Below are 13,706 nucleotides of genomic sequence, written 5' to 3'. Positions count from 1 at the left end.
CAGTTGACAGCTCCGCCCCTGTCTTCGCCCGAGTGTCCAAAACATGCGGCCGCAAATCCGATGACACAACTACAAAGTTGATCATCGAACTGCGGCCTAGGGTGTCCTGGTGCCAAGTGCACACATGGACACCTTTATGTTTGAACATGGTGTTCATTATAGAAAATCCGTGTCGAGCACAGAAGTCCAATAATAGAATACCGCTCGGGTTCAGATAGGGGGGGCCGTTCCTCCCAATCACGCCCTTCCAGGTCTCACTGTCATTGCCCACGTGAGCATTGAAGTCACCCAGTAGAACGATGGAGTCCCCAGAAGGAGCGCTCTCCAGCACTTCCTCCAGGGACTCCAAGAAGGGTGGGTCCTCTGAGCTGTCGTTTGGTGCATAGACACAAACAACAGTCAGGACCAGTCCCCCCACCCGAAGGCGGAGGGAGGCTACCCTCTCGTTCACCGGGGTGAACCCCAATGTGCAGGCGCCCAGCCGGGGGGCAATAAGTATACCCACACCGGCTCGACGCCTATCACCGTGGGCAACTCCAGAGTGGAAGAGAGCCCATTCCCTCTCGAGAGGGCTTGTACCGGAACCCAAACTGTGCGTGGAGGCTAGTCCGACTATATCTAGTCGGAATTTTTCTGCCTCGCACACCAGTTCGGGCTCCTTTCCAGCCAGAGATGTAACATTCCATGTCCCAAGAGCCAACTTCTGCAGCCGGGGATCAGACCGCCAAGGTCCCTGCCTTTGGCCGCCGCCCAGCTCACACTTCACCCGACCCCTTTGGCCCCTCCCACAGTTGGTGAGCCCATGGGAAGGGGGATCCACGTTTCCTTTTCAGGCTGTGCCCGGCCGGCCCCCATGGGTGAAGGCCCGGCCACCACACGCTCGCCTTCGAGCCCCGCCTCCAGGCCTGGCTCCAGAGGGGGGCCCCGGTGACCCGGGTCCGGGCGAGGGAAAACACAATCCATTTATGTTATTCATCATAAGGGGCTTGTGAGCCGTGCTTTGTCTGGCCCCTCACCTAGGACCCGTTTGCCATGGGTGACCCTACCAGGGGCATGAAGCCCCAGACAACATGGCTCCTCCACCACGATAAGGTGACGACTCACGGAGGGGATAACGTTGCAGTATATCCGGTAAAGTCCCTCCTCCATTTAACGCTCGCTGCTGATTAGTCGTTCGCGAAGATTCACAAGTGAGTGACAGACAGCATTGTTGTTATCCCAGCTGACACACGTTTGTGGGAGTTCAAATTACCTGAGAAATGATGATGCTTTTTTTGTGTGTGTAATTGCGTGTCAAGAATGTGTATTTGATTACTTGAGGTTTGTACAGGTTTATTGCACAATGCACACAAATATAAACAGTAATAAAATACGGAAATAAATAAAAATATACTGAAACAAAGACAGTGGGCCATTGGGTTACTTCATTACACAATATGCCTACATTTGTTATTTTGGGGGACACCAACGTCAAGTCAAGTCAAGTCAAGTTTGTATAGCCCCAAATCACAAACAGTCTCAAAGGGCTTCACATAGACAAAAATTGACAATTATTCTCCAAGTATAACACATATACAAATTGTCATATAAAGCAGTTAACCAAATGTCTGATTTTTCTATTTTCATGCGCAAAAATAAAAACATGGAATAAAAGAGTCAAACACCAGGCAAGTTTTAAACTAAAAAAGTTTATTAAAATAATAATAAAAGTACATTTCAAACCAGCAATCTAATGTGAATTTGCAGTAGTTAGATTGGATAATTGCGTTGAATATTTAAGCGTATAAATGCATACACATGTTTCCTTTCACATTTGACTTGCAATAATAATAATAATAATAATAATACAAGCTTTCAGCACCTGGTACTCCCTGCCAGTCTCCCATCCATGTCACAACCAGGTCCGAAACAGACCTTCTTCCTAGACTTTTGGTGTTTCATGGAAACATGGCTACACTACATGGAAGTGCAATGTGTTGTGTTGGGTTCTTTTAAAATAAAGACCGCTGCTTTGAGTTCACAGGGAGCGAGGCTCTTTATTCACTGTACATAGTCTGTTCTCTAGCGGTATAAAACGTGAACTACAATGCAGTGGATGACGCCACACAAAATAGGTTTCAAACTCGGGTTGTAGTTTCAATGTCGGAGTTAAAATTAGGCTTGCAGTTTCCGAATGCGATACGTGATGGGTGTTGTAAAAATTTGCTTTAACGATTGAAGTGCAAAAAGAAAAAAAAAAAGCTTGCAACACCTGGTATTCCCAGGCGGTCTCGCATCCAAGTACTAACCCGGCCCGACCCTGCTAAGCTTCAGAGATTGGACGAGATCGGGTGTTCTCAGCGTAGTATGGCCGTAAGCCACGAGTGACTCAAAAAACATTTGCCTTTTATAGATACAATCGCCCCTGAAAACCCGTGCCAAGCATCGGCGGTACTTGATGGCTGTTGTAAAAGTTTCCTTACACAATGGACGTGAAAAAATATCAAAGTAAATGTCATGAAAAGGGGAAAAAACACTACATGTAAGCGCAATGTGTTCTGTTGGGTTCTTTTACAAATAAAGATTGCTGCTTTGAGTTCACAGGGAGCAAGCCTCTTTATTCACTGGACATCGTCTGCCATCTAACGGTTAGAAATGAGAACTACAATGCTATGGACGACGCCACACAATATAGGTTTCATACTCGGTGTAACTGACGAAGTCTACATGCAATTGTATCTTTCGCCACTAAGCACCCTGCGAGCATTTTGACGTCTAATAGACGTCTATATGCTACCCAGACGTCTCGGCTAAAACACGTCTAAAAAAGGTCTAAAAGTGAAATTAAAATAGACGTCTATGCCGTAGACGTCTACGGGAAAGACGTCTATTAGACGTCTATTAGACGCCTTTATGTGAAGGTTTTTTAGACGTCTACGGGATAGACATCTATTAAACGTCTCTTAGACGTCTACGGGACCGACGTCTATTAGACGTCTATGAGACGTCTATATATGAAAGTTTTTTTAGACGTTTATTGAGTAGACGTTCGAATGATGTCTAATAGCTATTAGCGCGATTAGCGCTAACCGCGCTAATAGCTATCGTTTGAACATCTAGACGTCAATTCAACATTGAGGTTCTCTTCAATACATTTAACCTGTGATCCTTACCTTTGTGTAGTTCCAGGATGTTGTGAAAATGCATTTGATTAGTGATGGTCCAGGGTGTGAAAATTTACATTTTTAAATATAAAAACAGGTTTCAGTAACAGTCATAATTATGTTAGCTGCAGATATAAATACATCTTTTGATGTTAAAATTAAATAAATAAATAAATACAAACTTTTTTCCAAACATTATCCAATCATCACAAATATAAATGTGCGATGTTTTTAAATCATATGTTTAAAAATGTAAAAATATACATACAATATTAAAAAATGGGGGCTATTTTAATTGAACAAAACTACAGTGGAGCCTCGGTTTTCGAACGTCCCGGTTCTCGAACAAACCGGTATTCGAACAAAAAATTCAAGATTTCTTTTGCTTCGGATGTCGGACGAAATTCGATTGTCGAACTTCGCGAGATGAGCCGAGAGGACCCGCATGCCAACTGACTCCGTTCGTTATTACATTCTCGTTACTCTGAGGATTGCATCAACTCTAATCATGCCTTCAAAGGAAGCATGTGGGAGCAGTAAAGGCATCCTAAAACACAAAGACGGACCTAAAGCAATGCGACACTGAGCGCCCGGCGCGCTGCGGTTGCGCCATCGGACCTAATTAAGCTCCCTGCGCACTGAGGTCCACTTAAATTTTGGAAAGTACATTAGGACTTTAAAAATATTTTCTAAATTTCAGCGACGACTCTGTCACAATAATGCGACCAGCGCGGTGCAGTTGCGTGGTCGGTGACGCGCGACGGTTGCGCATTCGGCAGTGCGCTGCAGTTGCACGATTGGACAAAAATGCGCAAATGAAAAAATGATTAAAAAAGGCGTTTGTTTTTTTTTTGGCATGGAACGGATTTTTTTCCCCCCATTATTTGTAATGGGAAAATATGATTCGGAATTCGAACGATTCACTTCTCGAACAGCCTTCTGGAACAGATTGTGTTCGAAAACCGAGGCTCCACTGTACTAGGTTACAATATAAATATATACAGTGGAGCCTCGGTTTTTGACTACAATCCGTTCCAGAAGGCTGTTCGAGAAGTGAATCGTTCGAACTCCGAATCATATTTTCCCATTACAAATAATGGGAAAAAATGAATCCGTTCCGAACAAAAAACCCGCCTATTTTAAGCATTTTTTTCATTTGCGCATTTTTGTCCGATCGCGCAACTGCGGCGCACCGCCGAATGCGCAACCGTAGCACAACTGCACCGCGCTGGTCACATTATTGTGACAGAGCCGTCGCTGAAATTTAGAAAGTATTTTTGAAGTCCTGATGTACTTTCCAAAATTTAAGTGGACCTCAGTAGATGGCGGGCCTAAGGCGATTAAAGTGAACTTGATTGGTCTGCATCGAGGGAGTACACGATTCTTTGTGTGTGATATCTAGTTTGTTGTTGGTTTTTTTTGGCATGGCGCCGACGTGAGTGGCAGCCTCCCAGCAGTGTCCTGTCTTTTTCTCTTTATTTCCTTCTTTTCTCCTTTTTCTTTCTGTCTTTTCGTCCATTTGGCGATGCTGGTGCCTTCTACCGCACCTCGGTATTGCTTCGCATCTGATTTTTTTCCCCCCCTGGTACCGGGATAGCTGCGCACATCGGTCGAGACAGGCGTAACTCTACGACGGCTTCCGGCTTATCCGGCCAGTGCTGACCAGGTCCCTCACCTTGGCCTCGCAGCCACGACCCCTGTGGGGAGTCCGCTCCCTCGTGCTCGTCGGAACCAACGACCTTCGCCGTGCTAGCCCCGTGGTGACCATCTACACGTGCTGGGCCCGACTGGGTGCCCAGGACGCTGCTCACATGTTTGCCTGCTTTGTGATGTTTTCACCGATTCACGACCATGGTCCATTGGGCGCCGTTGGACTGCCCTTACACATGTCGATCCCGTGGAGGCTATTTTGTGTGTTTTGGGGTGTTCTCTGATATTGAGGGGTGCTGGTTGGCCGCTGTTACTTTTTTTCCTTCATCTTTTTGCTTTGCTTTGCTTTGCTGGCTTTTATCTTTCGCACTTTCTGGCTTTCTTTGTGGCGCCGTTGTGTGGCAGCCTTATGAGAGCCTATTGAGTTGCGCTCATGCCATCTGTGTGTCTTTTGTAGGGGCCTGAATTTCCCCACCCCCGGGGATCAATAAATGTTCAATCAATCAATCAACCAACCAATCAATCAATCAATCAATCAATCAATCAATCAATCAATCATGTTAAGTCAAAAACAATTTGTTGGGAGCTAATTTTTGATCATCCTTTTTCACAATCTTACATTTTAATGAAATGTTTTCTCATGCATATCGTTGGACACCTCTAGCTGATAAACCAATGACAAGTCGCATACGGGGATTAAGGACCCTAGTGATGTGCATTCCAGTTCTTTTAGGTGAACTGAATCTTTAGAATCAGTTCACTCAAAAGATTCGTTAGTTGGTGAACGGGAAATGTAATTAACGACTCGTTCGTGAACGGGAAGTTACGTCACTTACTCGTAAAGTCCCTCCTCCATCTAACGCTCGCTGGCACTGCTGATTGGTCTTCACGAGTGAGTGACAGACAGCCATAGCCAGCCGACACACGTTATGCCGACATTGATGTTTTAATTTCGTATTTGTTGGCTTGTTGTTGATGGTGTTATTATACCGAATGTGTTTGTTTTCGAATAAAAGGTTGAAAAGCCAAATGGTCATGTGACAAGTTCCCGCCTTTCCGGGCAGTATCAAAGAAGCTGACCAGGAGAAGGAAGCTGTTGTTTCATCTGCTGCCGTGCCTCGCGCATTGGCCGCAATCAAACAACCCAAGATCTTGCCAATAAAGAATTAACTCTATACTCCACATCCTTGTTGTTCCTGGCTCAACATCGGACATCCCGCACAACACGCAACACTTCCTAGAAGGAAGAAGAGTAAACAGTCTGTGGTTGGGATGATAGGAGTCTTTGATGATGCACTTTACTTTAAACATATAACACATGATTCATCATCATCATCAGGTGTCTTGCCTGGAACAGGCATTGACGGCCATGGCCCTCCATTCTTCTCTCATCCGAAGCTTTCATCTTCGATTTAAGCATTGAATGTCTTTCCATGGCTTTCTTTGCAATTTTACAGACAGTAGGTTGCAATTGCTTTCTGTCCGAGCAGTGCCCATACTGGGCGGCTGTCCTGACCATTGTACCTAAGGGTATCCTCTGCTCAGAACAACGAAGTCCAAAACCAGTAACAAAGATACTCTCTGGCTGCCTTCAAACTTCATCCACCACCTGCTTCCCGTGGCTTCATCGTGACCCTGACCAGGGGGGCTAAATGGGTACTCAGTCTTGCCCAAGGACCTCCCATAGGCTAGCGGAGGGAAGGAGCGCTTTACACTTCCTTTGTCAAAGCAAGCTCTGACCCGCCTCCCCAAACACATGATTACTGTATTTTATTTTACTGGACTGGCTGTGAAATTTGCCCTGGTTTTTCTCTTAAGGGGAAAGCTATGAATATGGGTGTGAGAGATGTGTATTAATCCTGTAACATGGACACAACATCTTAATCCTGTAACATGGGCACAGCATGTACAAGTCAAGGTCAGATCTAGTCTGGAATAGACAGGAATGAACAGAATGTTGATTTTGTGATGTGTAACTACAGTGCAGGGGTGTCCAGCTCAATCTTTGATCTTGCAAGATTACGATAGACCCCTCAAACTAGGTTAGGTTAGATTAGATTAGGCCTAGAAGATATCTGTAGTGTCTTCCAAGGTTGAACATTTGGGGAAACAGAAAAACAACCAATACATTTTGGAGCATTGCTACTACAATACATAAAGTTAGTCATCACATTATCTCTCTATCTATCTTATTGCAGGCCACACCACATTCATAGTGTCCTTCAGAGGGCCATTATGACTTTTAATTTCTTGTAGTATAGGCTACAGTGTACACAACAAAATGATGAATAACTAATTTTGAAATCAGTGACTAGTGAAAAGTGTTCAATTATTTAAAAAAAATTGTGGTAATAAAAACTGCTAGCAATATCTCTAGTTTTTAAAAATGAAGACAATTTGTGATTTTAATATCGACACATAAAGTCAATACACAATTTGTCTTTGCAGGCCACAAAATGATGTGGTAGGCCGTTTTTCACTAAATCACTTTGACTATTTATTAACAATTTATTATTACCGTATTTGCCGGTGTATTGGTCGACCTTTTTCGATCGACCGAAAAAAATCGACCTCGACTTATACACCGAGTCATAAAATTTAACTTCGGATTCATCGCTTCAAATGTGATGGTAACCAAGGCCGTTTCTCATGCATCTCATTGTGCGTTGCACTTAGAAAATTTGAACCGGGCGGCATGCGCGAGTGCGTGGCCCGCTGGAAGTCGAATGAGGCTCCGCGATTTCATCCGCGGTGCTTATAAAGTGCCGATCCGGTCGGCGGGAGCTATTTTCGGCCACTTGGCGCGTGCGCACGGCCTCCCGGATGTGCCGGGCGGCGTGCGCGAGCTCGCCGGCCGCTGGAAGTCGAATGAGGCTCCGCGATCTCCTCCGCGGTGCTTATAAACAGCCGATCCGCTGGGCGGGAGCTATTTTCGGCCACTTGGCGCGTGCGCACGGCCTCCCGGATGTGCCGGGCGGCGTGCGCGAGCTCGCCGGCTGCTGGAAGTCGAATGAGGCTCCGCGATTTCATCCGCGGTGCTTATAACGTGCCGATCCGGTCGGCGGGAGCTATTTTCGGCCACTTGGCGCGTGCGCACGGCCTCCCGGATGTGCCGGGCGGCGTGCGCGAGCTCGCCGGCCGCTGGAAGTCGAATGAGGCTCCGCGATCTCCTCCGCGGTGCTTATAAACAGCCGATCCGCTGGGCGGGAGCTATTTTCGGCCACTTGGCGCGTGCGCACGGCCTCCCGGATGTGCCGGGCGGCGTGCGCGAGCTCGCCGGCTGCTGGAAGTCGAATGAGGCTCCGCGATTTCATCCGCGGTGCTTATAACGTGCCGATCCGGTCGGCGGGAGCTATTTTCGGCCACTTGGCGCGTGCGCACGGCCTCCCGGATGTGCCGGGCAGCGTGCGCGAGCTCGCCGGCCGCTGGAAGTCGAATGAGGCTCCGCGATCTCCTCCGCGGTGCTTATAAACAGCCGATCCGCTGGGTGGGAGCTATTTTCGGCCACTTGGCGCGTGCGCACGGCCTCCCGGATGTGCCGGGCGGCGTGCGCGAGCTCGCCGGCTGCTGGAAGTCGAATGAGGCTCCGCGATTTCATCCGCGGTGCTTATAACGTGCCAATCCGGTCGGCGGGAGCTATTTTCGGCCACTTGGCGCGTGCGCACGGCCTCCTGGATGTGCCGGGCGGCGTGTGCGAGCTCGCCGGCCGCTGGAAGTCGAATGAGGCTCCGCGATCTGCTCCGCGGTGCTTATAAACAGCCGATCCGCTGGGCGGGAGCTATTTTCGGCCACTTGGCGCGTGCGCACGGCCTCCCGGTGGTGCCAGGCGGCGTGCGCGAGTGCGCTGGCCGCTGGAAGTCGAATGAGGCTCCGCGATCTCCTCCGCGGTGCTTATAAAGTGCCGATCCGCTCGGCTTGAAGCTATTTCCGGCCACTGCGCATGCGCACGGCCTCCCGGAATTTGAACACATTTCGTCAATAAATTTCGCATATTTCTGATTGAATTTTGAAGTTTAATATAATGCAACAATTGAGCTCGACTTATACAAAGGATATATCATAAAATCGTAAATTTCCGTCGAATTTTAGGGGGTCGACTTATACACCGAGTCGACTTATACACCCGCAAATACGGTATTAATTTATCAAGACTCAGAGTGGTGTCCTTGAACAAGTGCCGATGACAAGCAGGGCAATTACCAACACCTAGTGGTTTCATCGGGGTTACGAAGTAAGAAATCTGAAAGTCAAAGTCAGACATCGATTGTTTAATTACAACTTAGACGCACCTTTATATTACAGCAATTACACAAATTTGTTATTTGTTCATACAGATTAAATAAAATACATTGATGTGGCGAGCAGGATTTGGCCCCCAGGCTTTCCGTTTGATATCTGTGTTTAAGATTTTATCTCTATGTAAACGACGTAACAAATTTCTAAAGTTGATACAGCTTATCAATTTTTTTTCATTTCTCAGTAAAATAAATTGTCCGGTATTGTTAAGTGCAAGAATCTGTTGTATGGCGCAACCTCAGTTCGCCGTGCAGTTAAGTTACCACGAGACTACAACGCACGTACCACCAACTATCATCGCGAGATTTGAGCAGCTGTTTGGTGTACTTTTTTTTTTTTTAAGCTTGATACTACTCTGCCAACACGTGGGGAAGAGATTGACTTTGTACCTGGACACTTTTTCAAAATCGACGTTTACACTGCGTTGTTCTCATCGTGGCGACATCAAGGGCCTTAAAATACTGTAAGTGAAATCTTCAACTCGCATTCATTTGTGCTACCAAGTATGTTAAAGTTAACTGCAGGTTCACTCCGCGTGGCTGGGTCAGATCTACTGACTGCGATGCAACGTAGGAACAGCCTTCGTGTTGCTGTCATGCATTTTTTTTATTTCCTTAAAAGCCATTGCCGTTATTCTGTCCGCGTCATTGAGCAACTGGCATCATCTTCCAACCTTTCTTACTTGCGGAGACAAGTTAGCCAATAGCCCCCTTATTTATATAACTTGGCGAAATCATCCCTCTTTGGTGTTAATTCACGTAATAATAACTGGAGCCAATGTACAGAGTAGTGGCAATGTGGCATACATTGCTACAGCACTTTGCAAACTGGTTTCATTTTCGGCAGGCCGGTTAGCAAGCTAACGTTAAGGTCTTTGGCCCGTTCGGTGGAACACTCGCTGAAATTACCTCAAATACACATTGGTCAGCATTTTACTGCATTTTATATTGATGGAATTTAGTTAATAAATGACTAAAAATAGGCGAGAACGACACGAAACTGTTCTTAGACACAAGAGATCTTTCTTAGGACGTAACCCACGGTCAGAGTCGTTGGGCCAAAAAGAAACCACTTTGGTAGTTCGACTTGCTGGACTGACATTGACCACCGTTACCGTTAATTCTACTTCATTGATTTGAATTTTCAAAACTGATTGTTCGTAAACGTGATGTGTGTCAAACACTGCGGCCTCCAAACGAGCTATGCTTTATTCCCAACAGTTCGGTTAGCATTAGATCACAGCTATCAACGTCAGATTTATCTAAAACACCGGCCAATGCAGAGTAAAATAATTTACTGATTTGTACGTAACTTCGCATTCTAAAAAGCTAACACAATATGTGAAAATTGTGAACATTACGTATTCACCGAGTATTTTGATATTGCATAATGGTGGTCTTAATTTCTGTCGTTTCCTTGTTATTAGTAATATAATGTTTTAGTCTGCATTGTTGTGTGGCAATGTTTTAAATGTTGACATGTCAGAAGGCTGTCAAGCTTCAATCAGTAGGAGAAATGGTTGGACGCTTAAGTCACGGTATGCCCTTTGTAGTATCTGTTCAAGGGGAAAGACGTCCGAGTTGTTTGCGTTTCACGCGTGTGGTCGTCAATGCTCACTTGTCGACAACCGTTTTAACTACTCGTTAAAAGCACTTAAATAAATGTGATGAAACAAAGCGGTGAGGAACCAAACGGGACTCTGTTTAATAAAATTTGTCACTGGTTTTGCATAGAAGTTAAACGTTGTTAGCTACACTGACGTTAGAGGTTGGTGTGACTTTAGTATGCTAAGGAGTGAGCACCAACAGTGTAATTCTAGTAGCACATGGGATACGTTCGAGTTGGCATTTCTCCTTATTTTGAATGTTCAGTTAGCTTTTAGTGCTACATATTTTACTGACAAGATATCATTTAGAATCTAGCCTGCAAAGAAAATCATGTTAACTCCCATGATCCTTGCTAAAATCTGTACCAAAATTTCTAATTGGCATGTATGATGAATAATAACTTCGAGATATTGCAAATATTTTTTACCCATTTTTTAAAGCAATTTGAACAGTAATTGAACAAACATTTTTTCATTTCAAAACTAGTCATCCATCAATTTGCTGTGTATAGGCAATAATATGATAAGACAGTTATACATTAATTTGGTTTCGCCGTCACAATGCTCTTATGAGGAACGCCATAACTATAAAATGGCCCGTGATAAAAACGAGTTTGACACCCCTGATTTAATATTACCAAATAAGCCAAATTAATTGGTAACTAAACAGAAATAGAGTTTTTGCTTTTTTAATACTCTTGAACAAAAATACAATTGTATAGATCATTCAAATAATTGATTCTGAAAAAAAGTTTGATAATGACAGCCTTCCACAAGTTCCTTTATGTTGAGTTGCATGGTCACTCTTGACCTGCAAAGTTAACTTTTCAAGAAAAGTGCGATTAACAGCAATTTGATATTGAAAGGACAATTGTTTGACGCTTACAGCATCCAGCCAACTTTACCTTTAACCTTGTCCAAAATTAGGTAGTGTGGGCCACAATTCCCAAGTTGCATTATAGATAGATAGATAGATAGATAGATAGATAGATAGATAGATAGATAGATAGATAGATAGATAGATAGATAGATACTTTATTGATCCCAGGGGGGTAATTCATTTTGCCAGCAGCATTCATAAAGTAGAGTGGGTTTATAAAAGACATACAGTGGCACCTCTACTTACGAAGTTAATTGGTTCCGCGATCGGGTTTGTAAATAGAAACGTTTGTAAATAGAAGCAACATTTTCCATAGGAATCAATGTAGTATAATGCATTCCAGACTATCCCAAAAGTCACACTTTTTGCCCTATTGCTCTGTGTAAAACACAGAAAACCCAAAACAACACTTTTAATTTTGCTTTTTAAACATTTATAACAAAAAATAAATGTCGCTTTATTTTTGACCTCTTAACTTTGCTTGGGGGGGGACTCTTCTAATTTTCTACACTTGCTAAAAATACCGAGAAGTCATACAAAAAGTCAGACTAATAAATTATTGTTTGCTTCCACGTACCACTCCTTGCAATGTGGTCGCTTACTTACTTGTTACTTTTTGGTGCAATCATTTCCAACTGTGTGAGTGTTCAATGAACACACCTCGCACACAAAACGAGTGAGAACTTGAAAAAAGAAAAGTAACCTAGCTTCTAAAAATGGAAATTGACAAACAAAGATGTGTTTTTCATGTTTTTATTCAAAACAAGCTGGTACTGTCTATCGCATGACAACGGCTTCTGCCTTTCACTCAATGCGTGCATGCTCCTGCAGCAGAGGGTACCAATTTTCACAGAAATGGCAGAGCAAAAAAGACAAGGCTCAGGGTGGAGTGGGATGACTGAGGCGTTGGTTCAGAAGCCAAAAATTGGTTCGTAAGTAGATGCAAAAAAATTGCAAGGCTCCGGTTCGTAACACAAAATGTAAGTACAGGCGTTCGTAAATAGAGGTATCACTGTACTACACTTACTTGTCATTTTGTGGACGATGGGCTGCTCTGCTGGATACAAATGTATGAAGAACTGGACCTTTGTTTAAGTCGGGTCTCAAACTCCAGTCCTCGGGGACCGCATTCCTACTTGTTTTCCAAGTTTCCCTCGTTAAACACACCTGATTCAAATGATCAGTTCATCCGCACTTTCTGCAGGAGCCTGATAATTGAATCAGGTGTGTTTAACGAGGGAATCTTGGAAAACATGTAGGAATGCGGCCCCCGAGGACTGGAGTTTGAGACCCCTGGTTTAAGTCAACGTTACCCACCATTTATCGACCCAAGGTACATATTTTAAATTGGAAAAATTCTTACGTCATACCATTTAGCAACAACATTTTTATTCAAAAAAATGTTAAGTACAGTGCATGATGGAGCACTGGTTAGCACGTCTGCCTCACAGTTCAGGGGTTGCGGGTTTGATTCTGGCTCCAGCCATCCCTGTGGAGTTTGCATGTTCTCCCCTTGCCTGCGTGGGTTTTCTCCGGGTAACCTCACATACCAAAAATATGCATGGTAGGCCGATTGGGCACTATTTACTATTTATTATTTACTTTCTGTACAAACCTCATTCATGTTAATACATATACTCACATTGAACATACTGTAAATAAGATTTTTTAACCTTCATTCTTAGACTAATGTAAATAAGATCTTTCACTTTTGTTCTCAGACTTCCTTTTATACTTTTTTAACTTTTGTATGTTTGCACTAGGAAGGGAGCAGTTATCCGAATTTCGTTGTACAACTAAGTTGTAAAATGAGAATAAAGGGCATTCTATTCTATTCTATTCTATTCACTCCAAATTGCCCATAAGTGTGAGTGCGTGTGGATGGTTGTTTGTCTCTGTGTGCCCTGCGATTGGCTGGTGACCAGTTCAGGGTGTCTAATACCTACTGCCTGATGACAGCTGGGATAGGCTCCAACTCGCCGGCGACTCCCATGCGGACAAGCAGTATGGAAAATGAAATTTTTAGTAAAATATTATACAAGAAGTGGAAGTACCGTAATTTCCGGACTATAAGTCGCGTTTTTTTCCATAGTTTGGGTGGGGGGGCGACTTATACTCAGGAGCGACTTAT

General features: G+C 44.3%; 1 protein-coding gene and 1 pseudogene across 2 annotated transcripts in view; one reads left to right on the top strand and one right to left on the bottom strand.

The window, feature by feature from the left end:
* Positions 1-2,239: 2,239 nt before the first annotated feature.
* Positions 2,240-2,358, bottom strand: LOC148394817 (5S ribosomal RNA; annotated as a pseudogene).
* A 7,027-nt stretch (positions 2,359-9,385) lies between these two features.
* Positions 9,386-13,706, top strand: part of akap1b (A-kinase anchoring protein 1b) — a 48,308-nt gene continuing 43,987 nt past the window's right edge. For both annotated transcript variants that reach the window (XR_015859379.1, XM_088380469.1), the window contains exon 1: positions 9,386-9,552. The gene's annotated coding sequence lies outside the window, so the exon portion shown is untranslated. The remainder of the gene's footprint in view (positions 9,553-13,706) is intronic.

This window comes from Syngnathus floridae, chromosome 7 (genome assembly GCF_059516105.1).
Source record: "Syngnathus floridae isolate MCC-2025c chromosome 7, RoL_Sflo_1.0, whole genome shotgun sequence".
Classification (NCBI taxonomy): Eukaryota; Metazoa; Chordata; class Actinopteri; order Syngnathiformes; family Syngnathidae; genus Syngnathus; species Syngnathus floridae.
Note: the sequence above shows the minus strand (reverse complement) of the source record. Positions and strands in the feature narration are given on the sequence as shown.